The sequence below is a fragment of the Etheostoma cragini genome, chromosome 18, assembly GCF_013103735.1.
Source record: "Etheostoma cragini isolate CJK2018 chromosome 18, CSU_Ecrag_1.0, whole genome shotgun sequence".
In the NCBI taxonomy this organism is placed as follows: domain Eukaryota; kingdom Metazoa; phylum Chordata; class Actinopteri; order Perciformes; family Percidae; genus Etheostoma; species Etheostoma cragini.
In genome coordinates this window covers 18815982-18828256 of record NC_048424.1, presented here as the reverse complement: position 1 = coordinate 18828256, position 12275 = coordinate 18815982, and the positions used below count along the sequence as shown (strand labels likewise).

The following is a 12275-nucleotide window of genomic DNA, read 5'->3' as shown; positions in this document are numbered from 1 at the left end:
ACACAGTAACAGTACTGAACACCTTTGGGCCATACTCAGCACTTATCTACAGACACACACCACTGTCAAACAAGCCTGGTGCAAGTTCAAATGTAACAAGGCGAACCAATTTCCTCTCCTGTATCTTGGTCAAATATTTCAAAATGCCATGCTGGACGTGGAACATGATTAAACAGAAAAAGACAAGTCTTCTCAGTTTTGATCCTGGACAGCCCATTACCAGGCTGAATCAGAGCCCACTTTGCTCTCCATGGTAAAGAACTGCCAATTAAAAATTAAAAAATAACATTTTAAAAAGGCTGGTGGTTGCTAGTCAAACACAGTAAAATCCCAGACGGAGGAAAAGGACCACTAGCCAAATGCGCCTATATTTTGGCCTTGTCTGGGAGTCTAACAACCATTTTGGCATGGAACCAGATAAAAGGAGATCGTGTGACAGGGCTGTAGCTCAGTATCAATGTGGAATAAAGCTGATACAGTATCCTATTCCCACTAATTACGTTGTGCTAACACATACCTTTTTTAAAGCATGGATTTGACTGCTTGCCACAATATTTGAACAGCTAAATCCAAATCTGAGATTGAAAGCAACTGACTGTGATAGGCTGATACATCTGTCATACAAGCAACACGTGTCGGCATGTTCCTCCTACTCCCCCTCTCCTTATCATGGGTGTAAGGGTACACATATTTGCCAGGAACTGTTTGGGACGCAGCGTTCTGTGTGGTATGCCTTATTAAACCAGGTAATTACAACGGAATATAATCCCATCATGGCTTGTGCAGAACATAAATACAGACTCTGTTGGTCCTCTTCCTTAGCAGTTTGATTTGTCAACTATTATCTAAAACGTGTCACTCAGATTGCACCTACCTTTTAGCCTAGCATGTTCTGTAGTGCTAATTCAGACTAGCTTAGAAAAAAGCAAAACATGGGCGTTTTTATTTTTTTAACCATAACAGGTTCACAACCATGAAGAGCTCAGTGTTCTCACAATGACCTAGTGACAGTGACTTTATTTATTGGCCACAATGCAATGTTTTGAGGACTTCTACCTCTACTTTTATTAAACCAAAAAGGCCCATTAACCTTTATTTAGAGTGGACTTTTTGTTTTGAAATGAAAAACAAACTTTCATTTTCCGAACTGTGCCAAAACCCATCAAACTGGGACCCACAAGGGTGGTACGTATTGAACCACGACGTTTACGCACGGATACGCCATTACTCTGCGCTTTTCAATACACAGTTTTAACATTCCAACAGTTCTGTGGCCAGTGTCTAATCATCCAAACCTGTCAATGTGTGCGCCTCCACTTTATAAGATGGAAGATGACAGTTAAACAACTGTCTAAAATGTCCGTGTACTAACCCAGTGGTTCTTAGGTCTGTTAAGTCGACCCATTTCCTTGAAGAGGGACTTTGTATAAACCAAAGGAAACCAAAATCAACACCAATGACCCAAAATAACTTCTGTTTGGGATTCTGTAGGAAAATGACTGGCAGAAAGTACAAACCAATTGTTTAACGATTGTGTCTCTCACTACCAATGTTATCCAAAGTCCCATTGCAGTACCATAACAGCATGCCTTTGGGACAGACTGCTTATGTTTTCCTAAGTTACTTGGTAGGGTTGGGCATCGTGTTGATTTCAACAATTCTGATTACAGTTCAAATTTTTCCTTTTGATTCCAGTTCGTATCAATTCTGGATTCCGAGTCTTTGGGGGGAAGGATTGAAACAGGTCAGATGAGATACATTTTATTTTTATTCAATGGTGAAATGATTAATTTTTGAAATGATTCCAAGTTGGAACCGGTTGTCGAACCCCAGTCCAATTACTTGGTCCTATTGTTGGCATTTACCAGTAAAATGCCCTAATAAAGTTGGCAATGAAACACTGGAGCCCTGGCCTTCAAATTAGTAAAGATCTACTTGTGTGGTTTTGACCTCTGGTATAGTAGAATCTAGGCCATTCTGTCTACCTCTGTGCCTGCTGAGGCAAAAGAATCATGGAAGAAGTACCAAGTGACTATTATGTCAAACTATTAAGAATATTAGTATTCAAGTATTGATGGCATTAATTATTGCAAAATAAGCAGAGCTTGGCACCAGTGCAGCCAGGATTATGGATTCCACTATCTTAACTACGGCTGTCACCACCCATGAAACTGTGTGCTACTTTGGAGCAAAGCGATCACCAAGTGGCATATGGTCACGCTCTGCTCAGGTTAAGCCCATTAGCTACACGTCCTTAAAAAGTAAACTTAAAAAATAAAATAAAAAACACATACCATCCACAAAAAAAAACAAGACTGGCCTTGGCCTTTGGCAGCCATTTTTAAAATCCTTGTGCTGTTTTGACTGGCAGGAGAACAGGCCTTAAAATTGGGTTAGGGGAGCTGCGTCTCCCTTAGGCTCCCTTTGCTGGAGCAAATGTGACAGCAGGGCATTTTGGGGGGGTTGAGATCAGCTCCAGGGGAGGTTGGCTGAGTTTTGCCCTAATATGGACACAGGCTGGGGGGCGTGGGGTGCTACTGGAAGGAAGGGTAGAGGGTGGGCTGGGTGGAGACGGGGAACCTTGCCCAGCACCACAATGGCAGCCTTGCTTCTCTCTGCTGTAGACACTTGTTATCCTTCCCTCTTACAGTCTACTTCACTTACCAGCAGCAGGGTTAAACTTTTTCGCTCTACTAACTGTGCTCTAAACACTTTATATATATACACACACTGAAGAACTCTTCAGCAGTTAGGACTCTTTCAACAAGCACAGCTCATTTTTAAGTACTCCTGTTGCTCTCTCAGAAACCATACATAGCTTGTCACACAGCCACACACTCTTGATGGCTTCGAGAACCAGTTCCAATGGAATCGGTACTTCATTGGAATCGTTTGGAAAATGTCTCAGGTCATCGGTTCCAAATGTTTGGTTTCCGTAGCGGCAAGGTGCTTGTTATGTTGCAGCCATGGGGCATAGTAAGCGGCGCTCTAAAGTGTGGCTAAAGAAGCACAGTTAAACTGTAAATTACTATTGAATCTAAATAAAAATGTTCCTCTTATCTGTGAAACAAGCATGTAACTTGTTTCAACTCCACCCCTCAAAGAATCGCAGAATCAAAAGGAAGAATCAGAGTTGGAATGAGAATTGTTAAAATTGAAACAATGCCCAACTCTAAACTTGGGTGAGTGACACTGCAGCCCGCTACTGCAGTACTCGCTGGCTCTGTGTACCCGCTGCTCCAGTCAGCTGGGCCTGCCGCCTCATTTTACACTGCATTACAAACTCCCCACTATCCCTGCTCCACATCTGGCCCCTGGGGTAAAGAGAGGGAAAGGGATGTTGATAAATGGCAACAGTGACAAAACTCACAGTGGTCATTTCTTTCTGTTCAGCGAGCTAAGGAGAGGGGGAGAGAGGGCTTCTGCCAATGCTGAGAAAGAGAAAGTGGGACAGAGAGAGACAGACTGCCAAGGCACATAGGAGTGCATGCATGAGGAGAACAATACAAGGAGGAAAAGAAATCAAGGCAAAAAGCAAGTAGGAAAGTTAAGGAGGGCGTTTGGTATTTGGAGAGGAGGAGGAGGCAGACTGGCTGCTTGGTTGTTAGCAGCCATTGCAGCGTAGAGTGGGACTCCAGGCGTAGAAATTCCTCCTACGTCTCTGCTCAATGCCACTTCTGTTCTGCCAAGCCCTGCATGTCAACAGCACTGCAGATACAAAGAGGACCATGTCTGTGTGTGACTGAGTCTTGTGTGAAACCAGTGTTACGGAGTGTGTGTGTGTGAGAGCATCAAGCAATCTCCTCCTACAGGCTCCTTCTCTGCTGGGTGGAGGCACCCAAGCTAAGCTAACAGAAGCTACCTTGACCCTGGTAAGAAATGGCAAGATCATACTTACGGATATACTCAAAACAAGTGTGCTACTGCCATAAATTACCTACAATTATTAAATTAACACATTCTGACTTTTTGCAGACATTTGAAAGTCTGCTTTGATGTTTCTTAGACAAAAAGTAATTTGATAAATGCATTAATCCAAGGCCACTTGCAAAACCCTAGGTGGAAACATGTCTTGCATTTAGAGGGAAGTGAACTAGAGCTTTGCAATATATTGCCAGTTATTGGTATTGTGATATCACAACAGGATAATGTCTAGGGCCTTTTTCTACTTTATTTGATACCCATCATGGGAAAGGAAGCTGTTACTTGCGTAAAATGCCACCACCACTAGCAAACCATTCAAATTGGCATTCTTCTCTAGATCTGGGTACAAAAAGAATCCAATGCAGGTATCGTTTGACTGGTTGGGTACCTGGTAATTTTAGTTGATACATAAAAAGTAGATGAGAAGATCAATAACTCTCTCATCTCTTTCAGATAAATATGAATCTGCAGTCCTAACCCCCACTAAAAGTATAAATCGTTTTTTTATACACCTCAGTTTATCAAACTAAGAAAGCTAAGAATTATAGTTCCCAAAATGTTGATCTATTCTTTCAATGTCTTTAAAAAAAACCTGATTGATAGTGTTCTTTTCTATCCTTCCCCCCTAGCTAGATATTTTTCAAAAGCCAAATGATTAACCCATAAGTAGAGAAGTTTCCATTTCAATTTTCATTTTCATTGCTTCAATTTCCAGTTTTGTGATGTTATTTTGCTAATACTAAACCACTAACTGTTACAGGAATCCTTCAACACTGAGATAGAGGATACAAGACGCTGGGAATGTTGTGCAGTGGTCTCTGGGTGATGTCTGTATAAACTGGCTGTACCAATGCAGGGAGTGGTGGACAGGGGTGTTCCTTCTAATAGCATACCCTATTTATTGCTTTCCGTAAACACTGGCTCTGCTGTGAAGGATTAGAGCAAATCACTTCAGATTGGTCTGGCAGACGACACTTGACCTTTACAGACCACGCCATTGGTTTCGGTTATCACACAGGTCTGTTGGCGTGACCAAGGCCAAGATCAAGTGCACTCCCTCAGACTTAACGTTCTTGAATATTGCAACCGATATTACTTTAGATTAATACACAAGATATTAAAGAGTACTCAGTTGGGCCTTTCTGTTGCTTTTAGTACTCTGCTAAAACTCAACAAAAGTACTTGTTGAATTTAAAAACATTTTATTGAATTGAACATAAAAAGGCACCAATAATAAAAAAAGAACAGCTACATTTTAAAGTGCAGTTTTCTAAACTTGGACAAAAAAAACAAAAAACAAAAAATATATTTAAAAAATCGGTCTTTAGCGATATGCCGTAGCCTTTCACAATGTGTTTATTCTGCAAGTTCATATTGCAATAACGATTGTTATGCAGCCCTTATGCTAACCCAATTAATTACATAACATTTGGTCCTCCTTTGTTTGTTGGGGGGGTAACATGACATCATGACTTCTCGTAAACATGCACGCCGACTTTCTTAAGCCAAGTGGTGTGTTACCTGTACGCATTTTGAGTTATCAACCTGTACGTCTGTTCTGTATACAGAGGGCGTAAACATACACGCCACTTGCCGTGTTATTGCGGGAAGAAAGCAACGGTTGAGTTTAGGAAACGTAAACGAGGAACAGGAAAGAAAAGTGACAATGTGTATCATCGGGAGAGCTGTTAGTGCTCGGGCTAGGACTAGCTTCCCTCTCATTAGCATCCTCCCCACTTTCAGGGGGATCCATATCCAGGTTACAAGCGGATATTTGGACCTACATTAGTCTTGGTGGCCTACATTTTAGATGGTTGGGGTCGACGTCTGTTCATCTCTGGTTTAGAGGGATAAATTACTCTTGTTGGGAGGCTTTTATCGCACTGACAATAATGTAAAGAGTCGTCGCCAACTTGAGAAGTTATCTTCAGCCGTCTCTTCACTGCTCCACTCCTTGTTTGTGAGTGGCGGGGACTTAAAACCATCCCAATATCTCCAGGCTTTTCCAGGCTGGGTGTTTAAAGCACTTAGGTGCAAATGACATCATATAATCATCTGCATATAAGGGACGTGGTGAAGTAGTATTAAGTTGCAGCGAGGGAGAGATCACTAAAGCAAAGCTTGTAACTGAAATGAGATTAGCAGGCCCACTTTAAAAGGGCAACTATTATATAGTATTTTCAATGTAAATATGATAAGATTTCCTATGTAAATATTAAGTTAATGAGCTTGTGCTGAAGTTGTCGCTTTCTTCGACGCTTAGCCCTGTGTTTGTGTGCGTGTGGCTGTGACACTGTGTACGCAAACCAACGGCACCTGTGCAGAAGACAGCCAAAGCGGTGTGCAAAACCGGCAAATCTCTGGGTTCCTGCAGCCGCTGAGATCAGCAAGAGTGCTGCTGAAGTGCAAAAAGCCAGCCAGACACAGAGGCCGAGATCCTTCTGCCAGCTGTGGAACTGCAGAAAAACAGGTGGGGCGGCAGCCCACGGTCCGCTCTCTAATCACTGCCAAGGCTAAATCTTATGCTTCATAAATCCAGCTAGCGGTCCACGCTGTGATGCATATTGTTGCGTATTTGTATCACAAACCTTTTTAAATTTGGACTGAATATGCTTTCGAGCTCACCGGTCTGGCAGTAGCATCATGCCAGCAAAAGAGAAGTGGCTTGCAGGTAATTTCACTTCACAAACCAGAAAGAGAGATTCACAGAGCAGAAGTGTGACAATGTTTGTTAAATGGCAATCAACTCTGTAAAAAATAAATAAAAATACTTGATCACAATTGCTTAACTTTAAAGACTCTGCAGCATAAATATAGTCACTCAGTAACATGATAATAATAGGACAGGTGACAAGGAATGAAAGGATGAGACTAAATCAATCTCTTTTTCTTGTAGTTTTGTAACTTTCAACTTAGCCTTGCACTGTAACACATTTTCCAAAGCTTTCCAATTTTCCAGTGGCCTAGAAAGCATGAGCTTTGGGCATTTGTGCATAAATAAACTGGCAAAGCAAAGAAGCCGGTTATTGAAAGTGGTTTGCAAAGAATCAATAGGACAGATGGTGTGCATTTTAAATGACCCGGTCGTATCACTTCTCAGGTTTCAAAAACAGGTTACTTATCTGACATGAGGCAGCATCACATTGAATATCGTCACAACAATATTCAAAGCAGATAAGATAACTGCGAAATGCATAAACAAATTTAAAAAGAAAATAACAAAAGGTGTGAATTAGCACATGTGGGCTGTGTTTGGAAAGACAGAGGGGTTTGAAACCCTCTTAGTGAACCAAAAGAATTCAGTTTCCGACCATAAAACAAGCTTGGTTTAATTCTGTGGCGAGTCTGTGTTGTTACATGAGCAAACAACATCACGACAAACCAAAAAAATACATAGTAACGGTATTATTGGAGCACTTGAGGGGCAATAAACGTAACGGGCGCGACAATTACAAGCACGGCCTGTGTATAACAGCAGCCAGTGAGAGCCTACTGAAAGTGCACAGCAAACAGACGTACAGAGAGCTGTTGTCCCGCTGACAGGATGTGAGTATAAAAAGTGAAACGTGAGCGGGAAGTGTGCGGGGTCATAAAGCAGCGCAGCTCGACACACACTTTGCAATTCTCACAGACAGACAGATACAGAGACCGGCAGAGGGGCAGCTGGGGGTGAAACAGGAACTCGGAGCAGACGGTGATTTTAGCATGGTGTTTTATCGTGACACGGACATGGCCGACTACGCACAAACAACTAATTTCCTGAAAGTAATAAAAACAGGAGGGGATCGAGGACAGCCGACAATGAATAAAAATATTTGAATAGAATTCTGACTGGAGGACATTAGTCTTGGTGAACGCTGAACACTGAGCTTTAAGAGATAAGCTGTTCGAACAGCTGAGATTTATTAACCCTGCTTTGCCAAATTGTGGGAGTGAATAGGCTCCTTGTGAAAGTGTGTACACAATTATGGCTTAAATGATGGCCCTGAGACATAGGACTTTTTCACCGCAGACATTTTGCCTCATCATTGTCGGAAAAAGCACAAAATCGAATCGCCTTCGATTTTGGATCTCCTCACCTCAAAAAAATGGCGTAAGTGTTGTTTTGTCCTGGTTTTAAAGGCTGCATTACAGTAAAGTTAATTTCGGTAAAGTTCTGTTCTGAACTTAACAGACTGTTGTAACGGTTCTATTATTTTCCTTTACCCACTTAGTCATTATATCCATATTACTGCTAATTATTTATCAAAATTCTTATTCTGTAAAACTTTTGTCATGTCCAAAATGTCGCGATTTTTGATTTTCTCCATATCACCCAGGCCTTTAATACTTTCAAAGTCCTATGTTTGACGGGGGAAAATAAACGGGGCTAAAGGATCATTGCTCCCCCACGGAAAAAAGCCACGCCAACTAATTACCTGTTTGAAACAAATCTCTCCGCCGTGCATGTAAACTCAGATGGATTTTGATTGGCTCTCAGTGTTTGTCATTCAGCGTATCGCTCTCAAAGTGATCCCAGCAATATTGTTCTAGACTCTTGTTGTAGTTATGGTGTGGACTCCCCCCTCCACTGGAGTTTGAACGATTTGTAAAACCATATTTTTTATAGTTATTGTCATAGTTACTGGTCTTGGTGTGGAAGGCCCTGCTGGCTCTGTATTCACCTGTCTTATTGGTACACCTACATTAGGTGGTTTTCATGTATAGCTCTTGATGAGGATTGGGAATCAAGAACCAGTTCCAACTGTGAATCCTTTTAAAAATTACAATTCCATTGGTTTAGTTTTGAAGATTTGGTTTCCAATCCGATCCGGATCATAGGTTCCCAATTAACAAGTGCATGAGCAAGTTTGGGTTTTGGTAGCGGCCAAGGAGCACAGGAAGTTCTGCTCTAATGTGGCCATATTTTACATTGAAAAAACCTGATATATCACCATAGAATAGAATTTAAATAAAACTTTCCTCTTATCTGTGAAATAAGCATGGGACCTGTTTCAAGTCCACCCTTCAAACAATCTAAATTGGGAATCAATAACAACCGGAATCGAACGGAAGAATCGGAATTAGAATTGTTCAAATCAAAACGATGCCCAACCCTACACTTGCTTGGATCTTTTCTGAAGTTGAAGTCACACCCTCATCTCACGTGCAAATTGTAAAAGGCATAAAAAAGCAGAGCAGGGATGCTTTATTTTAGTGATTTTCTTCACCTACACTGCCTACACGGAGTCCAAACACATTGATGTACAGTTTAGTTAACTTTTGTTACGGTTTATTCTCTTTTTCACATACAGTTAGCTGAGCATCTGAGGCTCTAGAGCCAGTGAGAAGTCTGTTGGGTTTTCGGTTCCAGCCCAGGTGGCAGCGTTGGCTGAGTCAGTGCTGGCTGGGGGTCCACAGCAAACTGGATGATTAGTGGCTGACAACAGGAGGAGAGCCGAGCACTGAGAGCCAGGAGCTGAGGAACTTCTTAGCCGGTTTGTTCAGGCTGAATAAAATTAGGATTTCAACAAAGTGTTATGACAGCTTCTCTTGATAGGATGTGCACAACTTAGCCATTAACTAACAAATCAAATCAATTATCCAGATAATTATGACCTTATATTTATATTTTAGTCATTTTAGTTGTTAAGACAATGACTGGGGTTGGGATCCGAAACCTGGTGCTAATCCGGCTAATACCATAACAACCGGTATTTACCGGACCAAACAGCAACGTTTCGTTTTTGGTGCCGCTTAAATGCCGGCGCCGCACTCTGATGCTCAGAGAAAGACATTAAAGGCAACAGAAGCATTGCACCATGTGACGCAAGTTAATATTAGCAAGGTAATGTTAGCCTTCCGTTAGCTAGCAGCAGGCTTAAAAACAGTCATATTGCTGACAGCTAAAAGGCGTAAAGTGTGACTGTGTGACTGGGAGGTCGTGTGCATCCACTGATATTTAAAAACTCACCACGTGTAAAGATGGCAGAAAAAGGCTAATCCAACTCCGTTGCCTGGGAACAGTTAACGTTAGCCAACCCTGCGGCCCCTCTGGCCCCTCTGCCCAATGACGGTAGGCTAGTAGTACTCGTAGTGAGTGAAATGTGATATGTGATGCAATATTGTGTCATGTATCTGGAATTGTTCATTAGAAGTGTAAAGTTATGTGGGATATCTGTAAAAGCGGAACTGACTCACAACAGTAAAACCGATTTAATTGTGATCAAACGACTTGTTCTGTCAGATAAAGGATACTAAAAGATTATACACTGGAACCTATCCATTATATCCAAAAGGTTAATAAGTAATAGTGTTAACCTTGATTTCAATATTGACCAAAATAGTTGTATTACTTTTTCCATAATTGGGAAACTCAAACAATACCTAACCCTCACAAAGACGTTGTCCAGGTCAAACCTGTAAGCACTTGCCATACTTTTTAGCTTTAAAATCAACAGTTGTTACTTTCTAGGCTAGTCGTTTTCTTTTGATGCAACAGTGACCTTCTCATTCTTCAGTTGAATGAACACAGGAAAGAGCTATAATTCAGGCCAAAGGTTGACACAGAAGAAACAGCGAGTGATCAAATGTGACTTGCAGTGTTCCTTGCTGACCTCAGTTGGCATCAAGAGTGAAATGATGATACAAGACTGCTTGGTACAACTTGGTCAGCTAAAAGCAAAAATCTGATATTAGACTTGGCACAGCGTGCAGTGCTGAAGGGAAATCCTTTGGGATTTCCTATTTTAGTGGCACAAAGAAACTTGTGATTCATTGTTGGACTAAAAAACAAAAAGTGGTGCTGCAAGCATTTGGAGTTTGAGAACAGCTTAACAGTAAATTTCACATTACCTTTATCCGGCCTGGTGAGAGCTCTAAGCAGCATTTCAGTAGGTGGATGCCTCTTCGTAATACGACTGTAATGGCTGTGGTGAATATATTTCACACATCAGAAGATGCATCCATGCCACCTTGCTGACTGTGTTTCAGGCGGATACTGTGTCTCTTTGATCACGACAACACATATTCAACCCAAAAGTTGCTGTGTAGTTCTGCTTTAGGTTTGACATCAGCACATATTCTGGTCCTGTTTTGATTCTCGTGGGCGTTGCAGAAGTGAAACGTTATACCTGAGTGTTTTATGGTGATAAAATGATTACATCTTCAACATGCTTGTCTACGGTTAGTATTTATGGAGATGTGGCAGTGCTCTTTTTGTGGCAGCCTAGCAGTGCTAGATAAGTACAAAAGAAACACTGCAATGCAACATAAAGCCTCTCCCCTGTGCTCGCCTCAGGCAACCTGTAATGCAACGGCAGGTTTAAAACCACAATGTGAAAAGATTTGCCAGCGATCGAGAGGGTGTGAGATGCCATATCCTGTTTTTCTGTCACACACGCCAACACTGAGTGGTGAGAGACCAAAACTACATGAGTTTGAACTGCAATCTAACAGCTAGTGCTCTGCCAGAGTAATGGCTGAGCAGAGTTTAAGCCGCCCAACAAGCACAGACACTTTATTCAGACTTTGCCAAGACACATTTGTAAAGTCTGACATATCTTTTGCTCTTTTCAGTGTTCTCACTTCAGCATCTGAAAGCTTTACATGCTTTACAAGCGCCACACAAAACCCAGCATAAAGTGATTAGTCAGTTTACATTAGCCACACACTTGTAACAAAGTAGAACATTATCAGATGAGAATAGTAATCACTGCAAACACCAAAACAAAACCAGACTTTGTTGACATATGTTTGTAAGTCTTTTCATATCTTGCTGCTTATAACTTGGCATCTTGCTTTTGGGGCTGTATGAAGCCCTGCTTGCCCTAACATGTCCCCATGGTGTTGAAGTGAATACTACGGCACGCAACTAGACTACCATGCAAAGAACATGCAAAGCATTTTAGCTTCTTTCATAACAGATCAGGTTCATCCACAACAGCCACTGTCTAGTATGTTAATAAGTGACAGAAGTCAACCAGCATTCCAAAAATGCTGCAATTACAATATGGCATACCAACTTACACAAAACATAGATTACACACACACACTACTCTCTCACACACTACACACACAGTCGTTAAGTAGTGCAGCTGTTGCTGTGTGTCCTCTCCAACAAAAGAGTGCCATTTCAGTGCAGTGACAGCCATGATCTCAGAACCAACCAAAATATATCACAGGCTGGTTTGAAAGGTCAAGCTGGCGACAAATATGTAACTCATTATGTGTCCTGGCACTTTTAAAGACCCCTTATATTGGATAGTTAACTGGTTCCCACAATTCAGTGTGGCTGTGCTTCAAAACAGCAGACCAATGTGGACTCAGTTTTTGAAAAAGGCATGACTAATTTCCTAAACAATCAATACTAG

General features: G+C 41.5%; 1 protein-coding gene across 1 annotated transcript in view; it reads right to left on the bottom strand.

The window, feature by feature from the left end:
• The window catches only part of fam49a (family with sequence similarity 49 member A), a 36604-nt gene that overhangs the window by 23229 nt on the left and 1100 nt on the right, over positions 1-12275 (bottom strand). The gene's annotated exons all lie outside the window — the stretch shown is intronic.